Raw genomic sequence first — 12,314 nt, 5'->3', positions numbered from 1 at the left:
ATGCTGGCTGTATTTTATCTTTCTTATTACTATCAATAGATCCCCTGGAGAGAAGCCAATCAAGGATGACAGTATTTCATTTAATTCAAACAGCAGGAAATTTGTCACCCTGTGGTTAACTAAAAATACTATCAAATTACCAGATATCTCATCTTTCTAAGATGCCAAGAAATTGCATTTCTCTGATGCTGTGACTAATTAAAATGTTTCAACATAACCGTTTAAAATTATACTTTTAAACGGTAAGTCATCTAACAAGAAAATGTGTATGAAAACTCAGATATACAGAAAATGGATGGATGGAATTTACAAATTTGGATATTAGAAAAACAAGAAAATTTCCTCTATTTTAAAGTTGTATTTAATATAACCTACAATCTCTCTCGCATAAAACGATTAAAATAGATGTTCTTACCTAAATGTTAAAAATATTGCAAAAATATGCAAATTAAATTTACAATCATCATAGCAATGTTTGCCCAGAAGTTCATCTGGCACCGGCAGCCCTCAGAGATTGTCCCCTTTAGTGACTAAAAGCTGCTTTGGAGCCAATATGCTTTTGCAGCACAACATCCCCATTGTCTTCAATGCCTGGTTCTCATTTCAACACATGCTATAAAAATAAACTTTACTATTATTCGTCATGCTTGTCCCAGTTTAAACCTATTAAACAGCAAAATGAGCAGCATTTTGGGAACCTTGAGAAGATATCACTGAAAAGTGACTGTTCTCAGCACTGCATGGTGCTTTTTGATAAGGACCATGATGGTTGTTGCCCAGGGGGGCATTAGAAAGGAGTGGGGGAACTCATTTTCAATCCCCAGGTGTTGAGCAACTGCAGTTTATAGAGAGACTAGCTGACGTACTTTGTGGAAGACTGCTTCTGCTTTTCATATTTAACATCATGTTTTGTTTTATGCTCTGCTTATTTTGTCTTTTGTATCATTTCTATGTTTCCGAATAGCAATGGTTCCCAGCCCTGATCGTCAAACACTCCTGCTCTGCATGCTTTAGGTGTCTACTTGTTCTTACACACCTGTTAGTTGAATGGAAAACAGCTTCAGCAGCTATAGATGGCATGCAGAGGAGGCCAAGCACTCATTTGAAGCAGTCGTGCTGGAACATACACAACTACATCATGTATGGTCAGGGGGCCTGAGGACCAGGGTGAGGAACCACTGCCTTATAGCATTGTTTGATTATTTTTCTGCTCCCATTACTTCTCTCAGTGCCTCTGCTCTTTGCTCTCATCACTGCTGTGTCAGTATTCAGATTCACTTGTTTCTTGTTCCAGTTTTCACCCTCCTCAGTTTATCCTTCTAGCTTATTGTCAACTTTTTGACAGATCGAGCTGCTACTCGCTGTGGCCTTTTTGCCAGTGGATTTCTTGTTTGTATATTTGTCCCAGTGCTGTTTTGGATTTTTATTTTGTCAGCAGAATTGTATTTTTATTTAAGCACAATTTTTCGAATGTTTGCATCATCTTAGTCAGTGTCTATCTCCTACCTGTGTTTGCGTCCACCATGGACCTTACCAAGCTCCGCCCACAACCGACCCACGTTACCGCAAGTCTCACAAACAAAGTCTCGCGGCACATTGTTTCTATGTAAACATGACTGGATTAGTGCATCATTTCTACCAGATTTTCACAATATATCAGCTACTACAATGGACAGAGGAACTAACAAGTTCATGTCATCATCTGGGAGGAGGTTACTGGTTTCTCAGTCACAAGCTGGTTGCAAGACTGAGGCCAGCAGGTGTCAGTCAGTTATGGTAGATCTGAAATTTGGTTTGATGACATCAATATGAGAAGCTACAGACTGATAGGAAGAGCCAAAGAGCTCTGTAAAGGTAAAGGCAAATCTTCTGAAGCTGGGATATAATTAATTTAATTTCACATAATTACCACGGTAGAAGCCATTTGTTTGTTAAAATTTTATGAAATATATTTGCTCGATTTCATGTTTGTTGTGAATGACATAAACTCACAAATGAACGAGGTAATTAGTCCAACGTTTAGAAACTACGGCGGCTGTAATGCGCCACAACAAAGGTAAAATAACCCGAACAGGTGATCAACTCAAAACCACTCCTACCTTTTTACTCTCTCTCTGTGTAGTTTAAGCACACCTGTTACCATGGCAACCGCCTGCGCCCCGCAAGACGAGCAAAGATTACGTTAAAAACATAACATTCAGTCCGTTACGGTATCAAGTTTCCAGGCTTGATATTTATTTCTCGATTATTAATCAGCGCTTCCCTGAACAAAAGTGATGGTTGATTGACTAGCTGTACTTGGTGCTAGAGCGGCTAACACGAGTAACAGTTTAGTCCAAAGCCTTTTCTGCTAAAATAAAATCTTTAGTGTATGTCAGATACAGACACATTGCATATTGATCTGTTTAGCTAACGTAAGACCGTGTAGCAGACAGGCTTCAAGGTGTAGAAGTTGTATCAGTTCTGCCGTTATGCTATACTTAGCTAACGGGAAGCTAACGGTGTGTTTGTGAGACGGCCACGCACGTGACCACGTAGAATGGGCATCAGCCAATGAAAAGCGGCCCCTCTGGTAAGTAAGGTCCATTGCACTACATACGGGGATTTACACAATATTAATGAGAAGTTATTTAGGAATAGAAATCCCTCAAATGTGTTTCATTGTGTGATCTTTGCAGCGTGCAAACATGAAGTTATTTTTTGTAACAAATCATCAAATCATAATACGACTGGTTAATATAAAAATTTTTTAGTGGCCTTCAATAATGTGACCTCTGGTAAGAATTAAAACTATTATAAGGGAAAGGGGAAATTGTGCACATTGTATGTGCAACAATTCTCATTGTTAAACAGCAGATCTGTATTTTGGCAACAACTGTCTCCCTGTACTGCCTATCCTTTCTTCAATATGCCTTTTTTATTTCTTGCAACGTTCTCCTATTGCTACCCATTGTTTTCAGCGCTATGCTGTGTAGTAATTACTTAATTTATTGTGGCACTTTTTAGCATCTGCTATCAAGAAAAATAATGGCAGCAGGGAAGTTGTTTACATGCAGGAGCAGCTGAGTATGGAGGAGGCACGGCTGTGCTTTTTCAGAACAGATGGTATAATCTTGAACATTTTACTGTAAAGGAGAAACTCAGCACCCTGCATGTTTAACTGTTAATTGAAAACTTCCATTCATATTAATTACAGACATAACTTGCCCTCTGTTTCTTGAGATGTTTAGTTTGAAATCATCAATTCCATTGCAGATTATTGCATAAACAATATGCAAAAGTACTCACCTCATCCTCTGGAAATGTCACCCTGACACACTTCAAACCAGAGGTAAAAGTACACTGAATGCATCCTCTTCCATCAAACTTTTCCACCTATTTTCCAGTTAGGGCAGCACATAAATCGTCCAACTCTTAGCACCTTTACTGAGTCATTGTGCAATTCAGTCTTTGACCTCTGAAATCTGTAAGGAGGGAGCCATATTTTAGAATTCCTATTTCTTATTCACATGGCTGTCAGGAACTCTTGTTACAGAGGTATTGCTTGGTTTTATATGCTGAGATATGTGACGTTCTTGACTGGAGTTCTCTGAAAATTATTCTTATTATGTACAACGATTTATTTCATACCAGCCAAAATTTTACCTTTGATATTTTTTCAATACAACTGAGGAAAGTGGATCAAATGTATATTTTAGACAGGGTGCAACTATTTAATTATATATTGCATAATAAATGCTACCTCTGACTATTTAATTTCAGGAGTTTCTCCTTTTCTTAAATCATGAATTGATTCCAGTTAAAGAGGTTTGCGTAAATAGACAAAAAAAAATGTGTGAAAAAGGCAGAACTTTAACCCTCCTGTTATGTTCGTACAGCAATAATGTTCGTGGGTCAATTTGACCCGGGGAGTGTTTAATCATGCAATAGTGTCAGAAACCAAAAAATTCCTCCAAAACATTTTTCTATCTGATTATTAACTCCAATACTAACCATTTCAATTCATATTTGTGCAATGATGTTTGATTATTTCTCCCAAATTAAGGATCAATGACAACAACCTACTCATTTACTCATTTGGACATAAAAAATGGAATTTGCATTTTTAATATTTACTGAATAAATCCTAGACACAAAAAAACTATAATTTCCTTGAAATTGATTTTTGGTAAATATTTTTATATTACACTTTTTTTTTTTCAATGGGTGATCTTTATAATTGAACTTGAGACACACAAACTGTTCAGGGTCAAATTGACCCACTGATTAAAATCAAGACAAATGAGTCATGCAGAGAGTATTTATGTTTCCCTCCACTTCTGCTGAGTGTCACTCAGTGTGGGTGGAGTTTGTCCACAGGAACAGAAGAAGTTCTCCTCAAAAGTTGTGTGAACACCTGCTTTCTCGCAGTTTCCTAGTGAAGTAAAGAGAATAGTGAGAAAGTGGGCTTGTGTGTGTCGGGGTGTGCATGGATGTGTGTGGTGTTTGTGTGGTGAAATATGGTTCATAGCTGCAAGGAAACATATAGAAATGGACATTTTTTAATCTTTTTTTGCACTTTAACCTGACTGCCGGGTCAAATTGACCCGAACAGTATCTGTGTAAAAAGTAGACCTAGGGGTTGGTACAAATGTGTAAAACTAATAAATTTTCAATTGATATGTAGAGTTCACCTATTAAGACAAATAGGAAAAGTTTCATGCAAAAAAAATACTTCCAACTATTTTTAGAAAATTTTCAAACTTTAAAACGGGTCAATTTGACCCGGAACATAACAGGAGGGTTAAGACATTTTATTGATTATTTGAACGCAGAATATGTAAAACAGGATGTTGATTTGATGCGTATTGAGATAAACACATTTCCTTCGACGTACAGTAGCTCGTCCTTTTCCCCTTCGTTTCCACTTGTTGCGCAGCTTGCTCCAGTCGGCCGCACGATGGCACCCTCTGCCATGCTTACGGCAGTGAACAGCCATGAAGGCTGCCCTGTGAGGGAATCCGGAGCCTCGCCGAGGTAATGCGTTTGCCGCTGTGGATCACCGCTTGAAGGACCGAAGCCAGCACATTCACCGTCAGAGCGCTCCCGACGTCCCGGATGGAGACGGTAAGCTGTCCGCTAGTGTTCAAAACAGATGCATGCTGGGCTTTTGTTGCTTGATCACATTTCGACAGAAACAGAATGGTGCTGCGCGAAACGACTGATTGTCTACGGGCTGTACCTGACGTCTGGAAAGTTGAGAGGACGAGGAGAAATCCATGAACAGGGCATGGATGAGTCCGTGTGTTTATTTGGGTATCAGATGATTATTGTTTATGCATGCAGGTAGATTTAAGAGAGAGCGAGAGGGCAGGAGAGGTGCTCATGAGTTGGCTGAGTTGTAAAATAGGCTACTTGGATCATTTTTTATAAGATGTGGTGCAAACACATGCATCACATAATGATATATATTTATTATGTTCATTTTGTCATAGGAAGTGTTTTGATAACCTATAACACGCGCAGGCAGATACATGCACCCACGCTTCTTGTTTCTGTGTGAATAGAGGAATGTGTTTCTTGGAGCTTGAAAGGCAAGTTCAGTTGCATACTTACAATAACTCTGAGACTCTCAGGAAGAATTTCCTCAATTCAAATTCAGTTCAAGTGGAAGTGTGGATGGTGCTCCGCACTCTCTGTGTGGCTACACTTAGGTGGGGAGTTGGGTGAGGAAGATGAAGAGGGGTAAGTCTGGGGGACTCCTCAAGGTCACAGATGTTCAGACAGACAGACGACGATGAGGCAAAATTATTTCTGCAAGACGGATGTTGGATTCTACTTTAATTATTTTGTTGGCAGTATTTAGAAATGCCTCCACTCACCTCTTGATCTTATTTACCTTTTCTGTCAAATGCATCAGATACTCGTCCCTAAATATACTGAACACTAAGGTTGATTCTTTATTTACCATTTTCAGATGTGATTTACGACTTATTTTAGCAAACAGCACACAAACAAGCACACAAACAAATTATGAAAAGTAAGCTTCAAACTACTAAACATAAAAAACAAACCATATTCAATCTGCTTTAGTAATACAGAATTATTTATTTGTTGTTTTTTTCCTCATTAATTTTAATCTATTGATGAATTCCAACATTTTAACAATGCAACATACTTCAAACAGTGAAGCCGACATCATTTGGTCTTCAAGCAAGACCTGAGTTTAACTCCTCTTTTGCTGTCCCACACACACCCAAACACACACTCACTCCCCCATTCTGCTATAAAGTATTTTCATTGTGTCAACTGAGAATTCCCTTTCTGCACAGATTACACAGACCACAAATGCACTTTAACGCAGAATATCTGTTTGTTTTTTTATGAAGAGGAGGTTGGCACAGTTTAGTTGTTTAGAAGAAAACTTCAAAAAACAAAAAAAAAACCTGTGCATGTCATGTTTCTATTTTTAGAAAATAACCTATGTGATGTACACCACAAAGAGAAAGCTGCTTTTCATTCCACTTCCAGGAGTGAAGGTTACTAAAAGATGTCTCATCACTGAGCAACTGCAGATTTTATCTGAAAGCACTTTAAGGTCCTGATGTTTTGTGCACAGAGATGATCCCTTTAATCATTCTGCACTCCTGGGTCTTCCTCAGATGCCAAACCCCGGAACGGCCCGCTTCCTTCCGTTCAGATTCAGAGTTTAGGCTGCAGGCCACAGCGGGAAGCGCAATGAATAATAAATGGTTCTGAGATTATGAGTGAAAGTTAGTTGGGTAAGTGTGAGAGTTTATGTGCAACACCAACCAGAAAATATTCTTTCTGTAATGGAAATCATCTCGGTGAGAAAAAAATGAAACAAGACATAATGACAAACCTCTCCTCCAGTTTTTTATGTTGGAGTTGCAGAACCACCAACACTGAAAATGAAAACAATATTGACATACATATTTTTCATCCTTTAAATGAATATAAAAAATAATTCAGTTTTGGATTTAATCTGTTCTTCTCTCGTTCTACCTTTCACACAGCATAGTTAATATCAAAATAGGTTTTTGTAAGTTCAGTCTTGCTTCATTCTGACATTTTTGTTAGTCTGAATTAGGTCAGTAGGGCTGATACACAGTTTTGTTTGCCTATTGACTGCAGTGTTCAACAGTTTTTTATAGCCATTTTATGATCTTGTATTGACACATATAAGGTTTCTACAGATATCACTTTATTGATATCCTTGTGTAAGCTGTGCTTACAGAGCAGGAATTATACTGTGTCTGGATGTTTTTAGATCCCCTGCTATTAGTCACTCATGCCCTCCTTCCTCTGTAGTCTGGAGCAGAGTAATCATCGTCCAGTTGGAAGTTTAACCTCAAGCACAGCCATTTGTCAAAGTGTCTGTGGCTGAGACCATACATTCAAATGAAGGCTAAAATTTGCTCATCTGCTTGTTAGTGTTCACGAAAAAAATGCTGTGGACATGAGAAAAACACAATCTGTATATGTTGAAGATCATGAGAAATATTTTATAGCACTGCATCATCAGGGGTCTAACATGCCGGTCCTCAAAGGCCGGTGTCCTGCAGCTTTTAGACGTGTCTTTGCTTCAACACACCTGAGTTGAATAGTCAGGTCATTAGCAGGACTCTGGAGAACTTGACTGCACACTAAGAAGGTAATTAAGACGCTTCATTCAGGTCTGTTGACCTGTCCAGGGTGTACCCCACCTCTTGCCCGAAACTTTCGCTGGAGATAGGTACCAGCACCCCTTCTGACCCCACTATGGACAAGAGTGTACAGAAAATGGATGGATGGATGGATTCAGGTCTGTTTGACCAGGAACACATCTAAACGTTGGGATCCATGGGGACTTGAGTTGAAGACCTCTGTTGTATATGAATGTGAAACACTAAAACATACAGAACTGGGTGTGTGTGGCATTAAGTTATGTTGATTAAATCAACCCTTCGCTGTTTGCTCTCAAGGAAGGAGAGATATTTGCTTCTCTGCCCTGCCTTCTGTTTTCTCTCCTTGTCTCTTCATGTTTCTCATCCTGTCAATCTTTCCATCTTTGGCCTTTTACAGTAGCTATTTTCTGCAGCTCCTGTCACCCTGTACTTCATCGTCTTTGCTCTGCAGCTGCATAACACCAAAGCATTAATTATGGAGAACTTTCCCTCTTTCAAGCACACACACACATTAATACAATAGTCCTACAGTGTGGACAGAGTGGATTGCTAAGCCTTGAGGGTCTATCTTTCTAGGCAGAACTCTTTCTCTGCAGGAGTGTGGGCCTGTTTCCAAGGACCTCTTTTGGGGTTCTCTTGTTTGAGACTTTTCCATCTTACTTATTTATGACATTCAAGGAATGTTTTGTGTAACAAACTGGCCCTGGTACAGAACAACTAAGTACCTATTCAGATTTGAATGATATCATTATTATTATCCGCATTAACAGCAGTATCAGCCAATGTTAGATATTTTGGGCATGTGCCAGTGATAGTGATGAAGGAAAAGATTGGGGTGTATTTAACTGGAGCAGAGAAGCAATGTCACCACAAACCTGACACACAGGATGTATCCTCCTCCATCTTGCAGACACAATATATTTTGGGACATTTAAAATCAAATGTGGAAAACAGGAATGCATTCATTTTCTTCACTTCTGTCTTCACTTCTTTCACTTAGCTCTTTTAAAAAGTACTTGTGTGAGTTTTTGTGAGTGTGATGTTCTGCAGACTGAGCAGGTGCACACTGCACAGAAAGACGGGGCCCACTGAGCAGAAAGGGAGAGGAGTGGAGGGGAACTGGTGACGGGAGGAAGGAGGGGTCTGTCTTCATAGGTCGTACAAAAGAGTCAGTGTTTTCTCTCTCAGTGTGCTCAGAAAAAGCCAGAAGTGGTGACGGTGGGAGCAGATAAAAAAAGAAAGGGGCCCTTTGGTCAAATTGTCCTCACATAGTCTGTAATTCTTTCAGTGGCCCCCACAGGCGCTCAGCCCCTGTCAACCCTCATCCAGCGGCTCACTCACAGCTTGTCTGCGGTGTCCAGGTTTCTGCTACAGGTTCCCCTTAAATCCACTGGATGATTTTAGGCTGCCAGAGGAGCGAGAGAGAAAACAACCAAGAAGCAATGATAGACAATTCTCAAAAATACTATACATTACAAAGGATTATATTTTGTATTATGCAGCTCTGTTACAAAAATGACATTTTAAGAAACATCTTTCTTTCTGGAATCTAAATCAACTTCTTTAATGCAAAACATTTGATGGATTTATCTCTTCAGGAAGTGAATCCATTTAATGTTATGTCCTCCAGAGTGATGAAAAGTTATTCTCTGTGTATGTGCGTGGTGGTGTGTATGTTTAAAGCAGGGGTGCCCAAACGTTTTGAGACCAAGATCTACTTTTTCTCTCACCAGCCGGCTATATCGACACAAAGATATAAAAATTGTAAATGAAACTCTATCCACTTATTTTATATGCAAATATCCATTAGTTATAGTAGAAATATCAAAGTGATAGAAAACCTAATGCAGTTTCTTCCTTAGTGACATTCTGACACTGGGAGGAGGTTACTGGTTTCTCATAGTCAGGAACTGGTTGCAAACCTGAGGACAGAAGGTGTCAGTCAATTATGGCAGATCTGAACTTTGGTTTGATGACCTCAATATGATAAATTTCAGACTGATAGGAGGAACCACAGAGCTCTGTTGGGTTAAAGCCACATCTTGTGAAGTTGGGATATTTTTCCTCCAACAGGTTCCAGAGGAATCACCTCAAACCACATGTTGGATTAGAATTTATTTCAGTGTCATTTGTGAATGTTCATTCCTCATTTTCAACAGTGGAGCTGTGAAGGTTGAAAAAGCTTATCATTTTTCAGAACATCAATATTTCCACTAAATACGAGACAAAAATAAATAGCATGTTTGATAGAGGAAAAGCCTCTCAGACTCTGTGCTGAAAGCAAGATGCCAGAGAGCACCAAACATTTTTTCTGTGAATAGTAGACAATTAATTTAATTTCATTTAATTATGGCAGTAGAAGCCATTTGTTTGTTACTTAATGAAATACAGTATATTTGTCCTATTTGATGTTTTGTTTTGAAGGTTTCAGCTTCTGCCCCCACAGTAACAGACATCAACAGAAAAAGGGGGCTGTGATCGTATAGTGGTAAATTCATATCATTAATCCACATAGCTAATCTCATCTTTAACATAAATAACAATGACTATATATTTTAGAGCAGAAAATAAAATCATACATGTAATATTCAAACACTAACAGAGTTAATAACTGAAACATTACTTTGTATCAAAAATTAAAACTTAAGAAGAGAAAAAATACAAGTTGGTGGTTATCGCCAGTCTAGCAGCTTCTGCCCTCTATACATTAAATAAAATACAATAAATAACCCTCAACAAACTAGAAAGCAATAGCAGTTAGAAGCAGTTAACATTTGTACAATTAAACAAACTAAAATTAGCTAAATTAACAATGATGACATCTAAAAATATACACAAAACATAGCAGGTTTACTTAAGAAACACTGTACACTATCACATTTGTCCAAAATATATTGTAAAATATAATATTTGTAAAGAAAACACAGCTTATTCTAATACACACCACAGTAACAGACAGCAACAGAAAAAGGGAAGAGCTGCAAGTTACTGGTTACTATGGTAACCACCAATTGTCAAAAGTAACACAACAGAACTTAAAACACCAATGAATGTCTAAAGGGTACATTCCTAAGCTTGTTCAGCCGTAGCTGGGTGATTAATAGTAACTTGCTGATTGTTTAAGAACTGAAATTCCTCAGACCCACTTTTTTCCCTCGCTATGTGTACACACACACACACACCAACACACACCCACACGCCTACGCCAACACACCGGTGCTCAGTTACTCAGGTGCTCTGTGACATATTGAGAGCGCAGGCTCACGCTGTACATAAACAGGCACTGTATCCTACTCTTTGTGATTGTGTGTACAGTATTCAGGGGAACTAATGGAAACAATATTTGCCAGCATTCTGCAGATTGGATCCAGAATTCAGGACACTGAAACATTATCCATCTCTGACTTTCCCTTGCCTCTGTCCCCAGTCTGCATATCTCCGTGCGAGTTTTGTTTCTTCCTCCTATTGAATTATTTTCCCTTCTTTTTTGCCTTGTCCCGTTGCCTCTCTGGCCCACTACAATTTTATTGCTCAGTGTTTTATCTGGTAGCTATGTACTAAATGACTTTCTGTTGCCTGCATTCTTGTATTTGGGGTCATGGGTGTCAAAAGTGCCCTGCGACAGACTGGCGACCTGTCCAGGGTGTACCCCGCCTCTCGCCCGGAACGTAGCTGGAGATGGGCACCAGCAACCCTCCCGACCCCATTAGGGACAAGGGTGAACGGAAAATGGATGGATGGATGGATGGGTGTCAAAAGTTGCACCTAATCTTTATTAAATGCTTAGTTTTAATAAGACTAAAACAGCGATATCTATCAGCTTTCTACCAGAATTCAATAGTCCAATTCCTGAGGTATGCATTGTTTGGGTATAGAAGAAGAAGCCAGAGAGAACAAGGGAAACAAAATATTAATAAACTGATTAAGAGAATAGGAAGGAAATATTGTAAGTTGATTAAAAATTGCTGTTAAACTTGTGCTGCATGAGCAAAAACTTCAGAACGGGTTTAAACCTACACTTTAAAAACCATGGGTTCCTAATTGTTCACAACAGCCTGTAAGTATAAGATGGGAAGGAAAAAAAGAATCATTTTATGGATGTTATTAATGCAACCATAGTATGTTGTAGAGAAATTTGGACATGGAAATCAGAAACATTTTATAGAATATTATACTAGTATAACTAGTACTCCGTTGGTGGAGAATGAGGAAAAAAATGCACGGGGAAAATAAAAGGATCTCATTATGGTTTTAATTCTTAAGCTCCTTCCATCTCTGATCCTATAAATGTAATGCTCCTTTGTTGGCATGCCTGTGGGTTAAAGATAAATCTCTTAGCTCTATAGTTGCTTAGTTTGTTTTTTTGGTACTGTGGTCCAGGCTAGGACCAGTAAAGAATCCTGTTGTTGTGTCCTGGCATAGTCTTCATGGCCGGCGCTGGCTTGGCAGCACAGATAAGTCTCCCCAATGATCTGCTTAGTGTTTTCCTTTGGTCTGGCTCAGGCCCACTTCTGTGTGGCTGACAGGGAAACTGTGTGAGGATTAGATTGTGTCCGATTGAAGAGGGAAGCTCATACTGGAAGCACAGAGTGACACAGATACATTTATTTAGCCTCATATCCAAGCAGGAGAGGAAACAAAAGGTCC

At 39.0% G+C, this 12,314-nt stretch overlaps 1 protein-coding gene across 5 annotated transcripts in view; it reads left to right on the top strand.

The window, feature by feature from the left end:
- The first annotated feature begins 4,897 nt into the window (after positions 1-4,897).
- Positions 4,898-12,314, top strand: part of veph1 (ventricular zone expressed PH domain-containing 1) — a 75,038-nt gene continuing 67,621 nt past the window's right edge. For 2 of the 5 annotated variants that reach the window (XM_028045832.1, XM_028045831.1), the window contains exon 1: positions 4,898-5,106. The gene's annotated coding sequence lies outside the window, so the exon portion shown is untranslated. The remainder of the gene's footprint in view (positions 5,107-12,314) is intronic. The other 3 variants (XM_028045829.1, XM_028045827.1, XM_028045833.1) reach the window with 2 other exon arrangements.

Source organism: Xiphophorus couchianus, chromosome 18 (genome assembly GCF_001444195.1).
Source record: "Xiphophorus couchianus chromosome 18, X_couchianus-1.0, whole genome shotgun sequence".
Lineage (NCBI taxonomy): Eukaryota > Metazoa > Chordata > Actinopteri > Cyprinodontiformes > Poeciliidae > Xiphophorus > Xiphophorus couchianus.
This window is presented reverse-complemented; position numbering and strand designations above follow the sequence as displayed.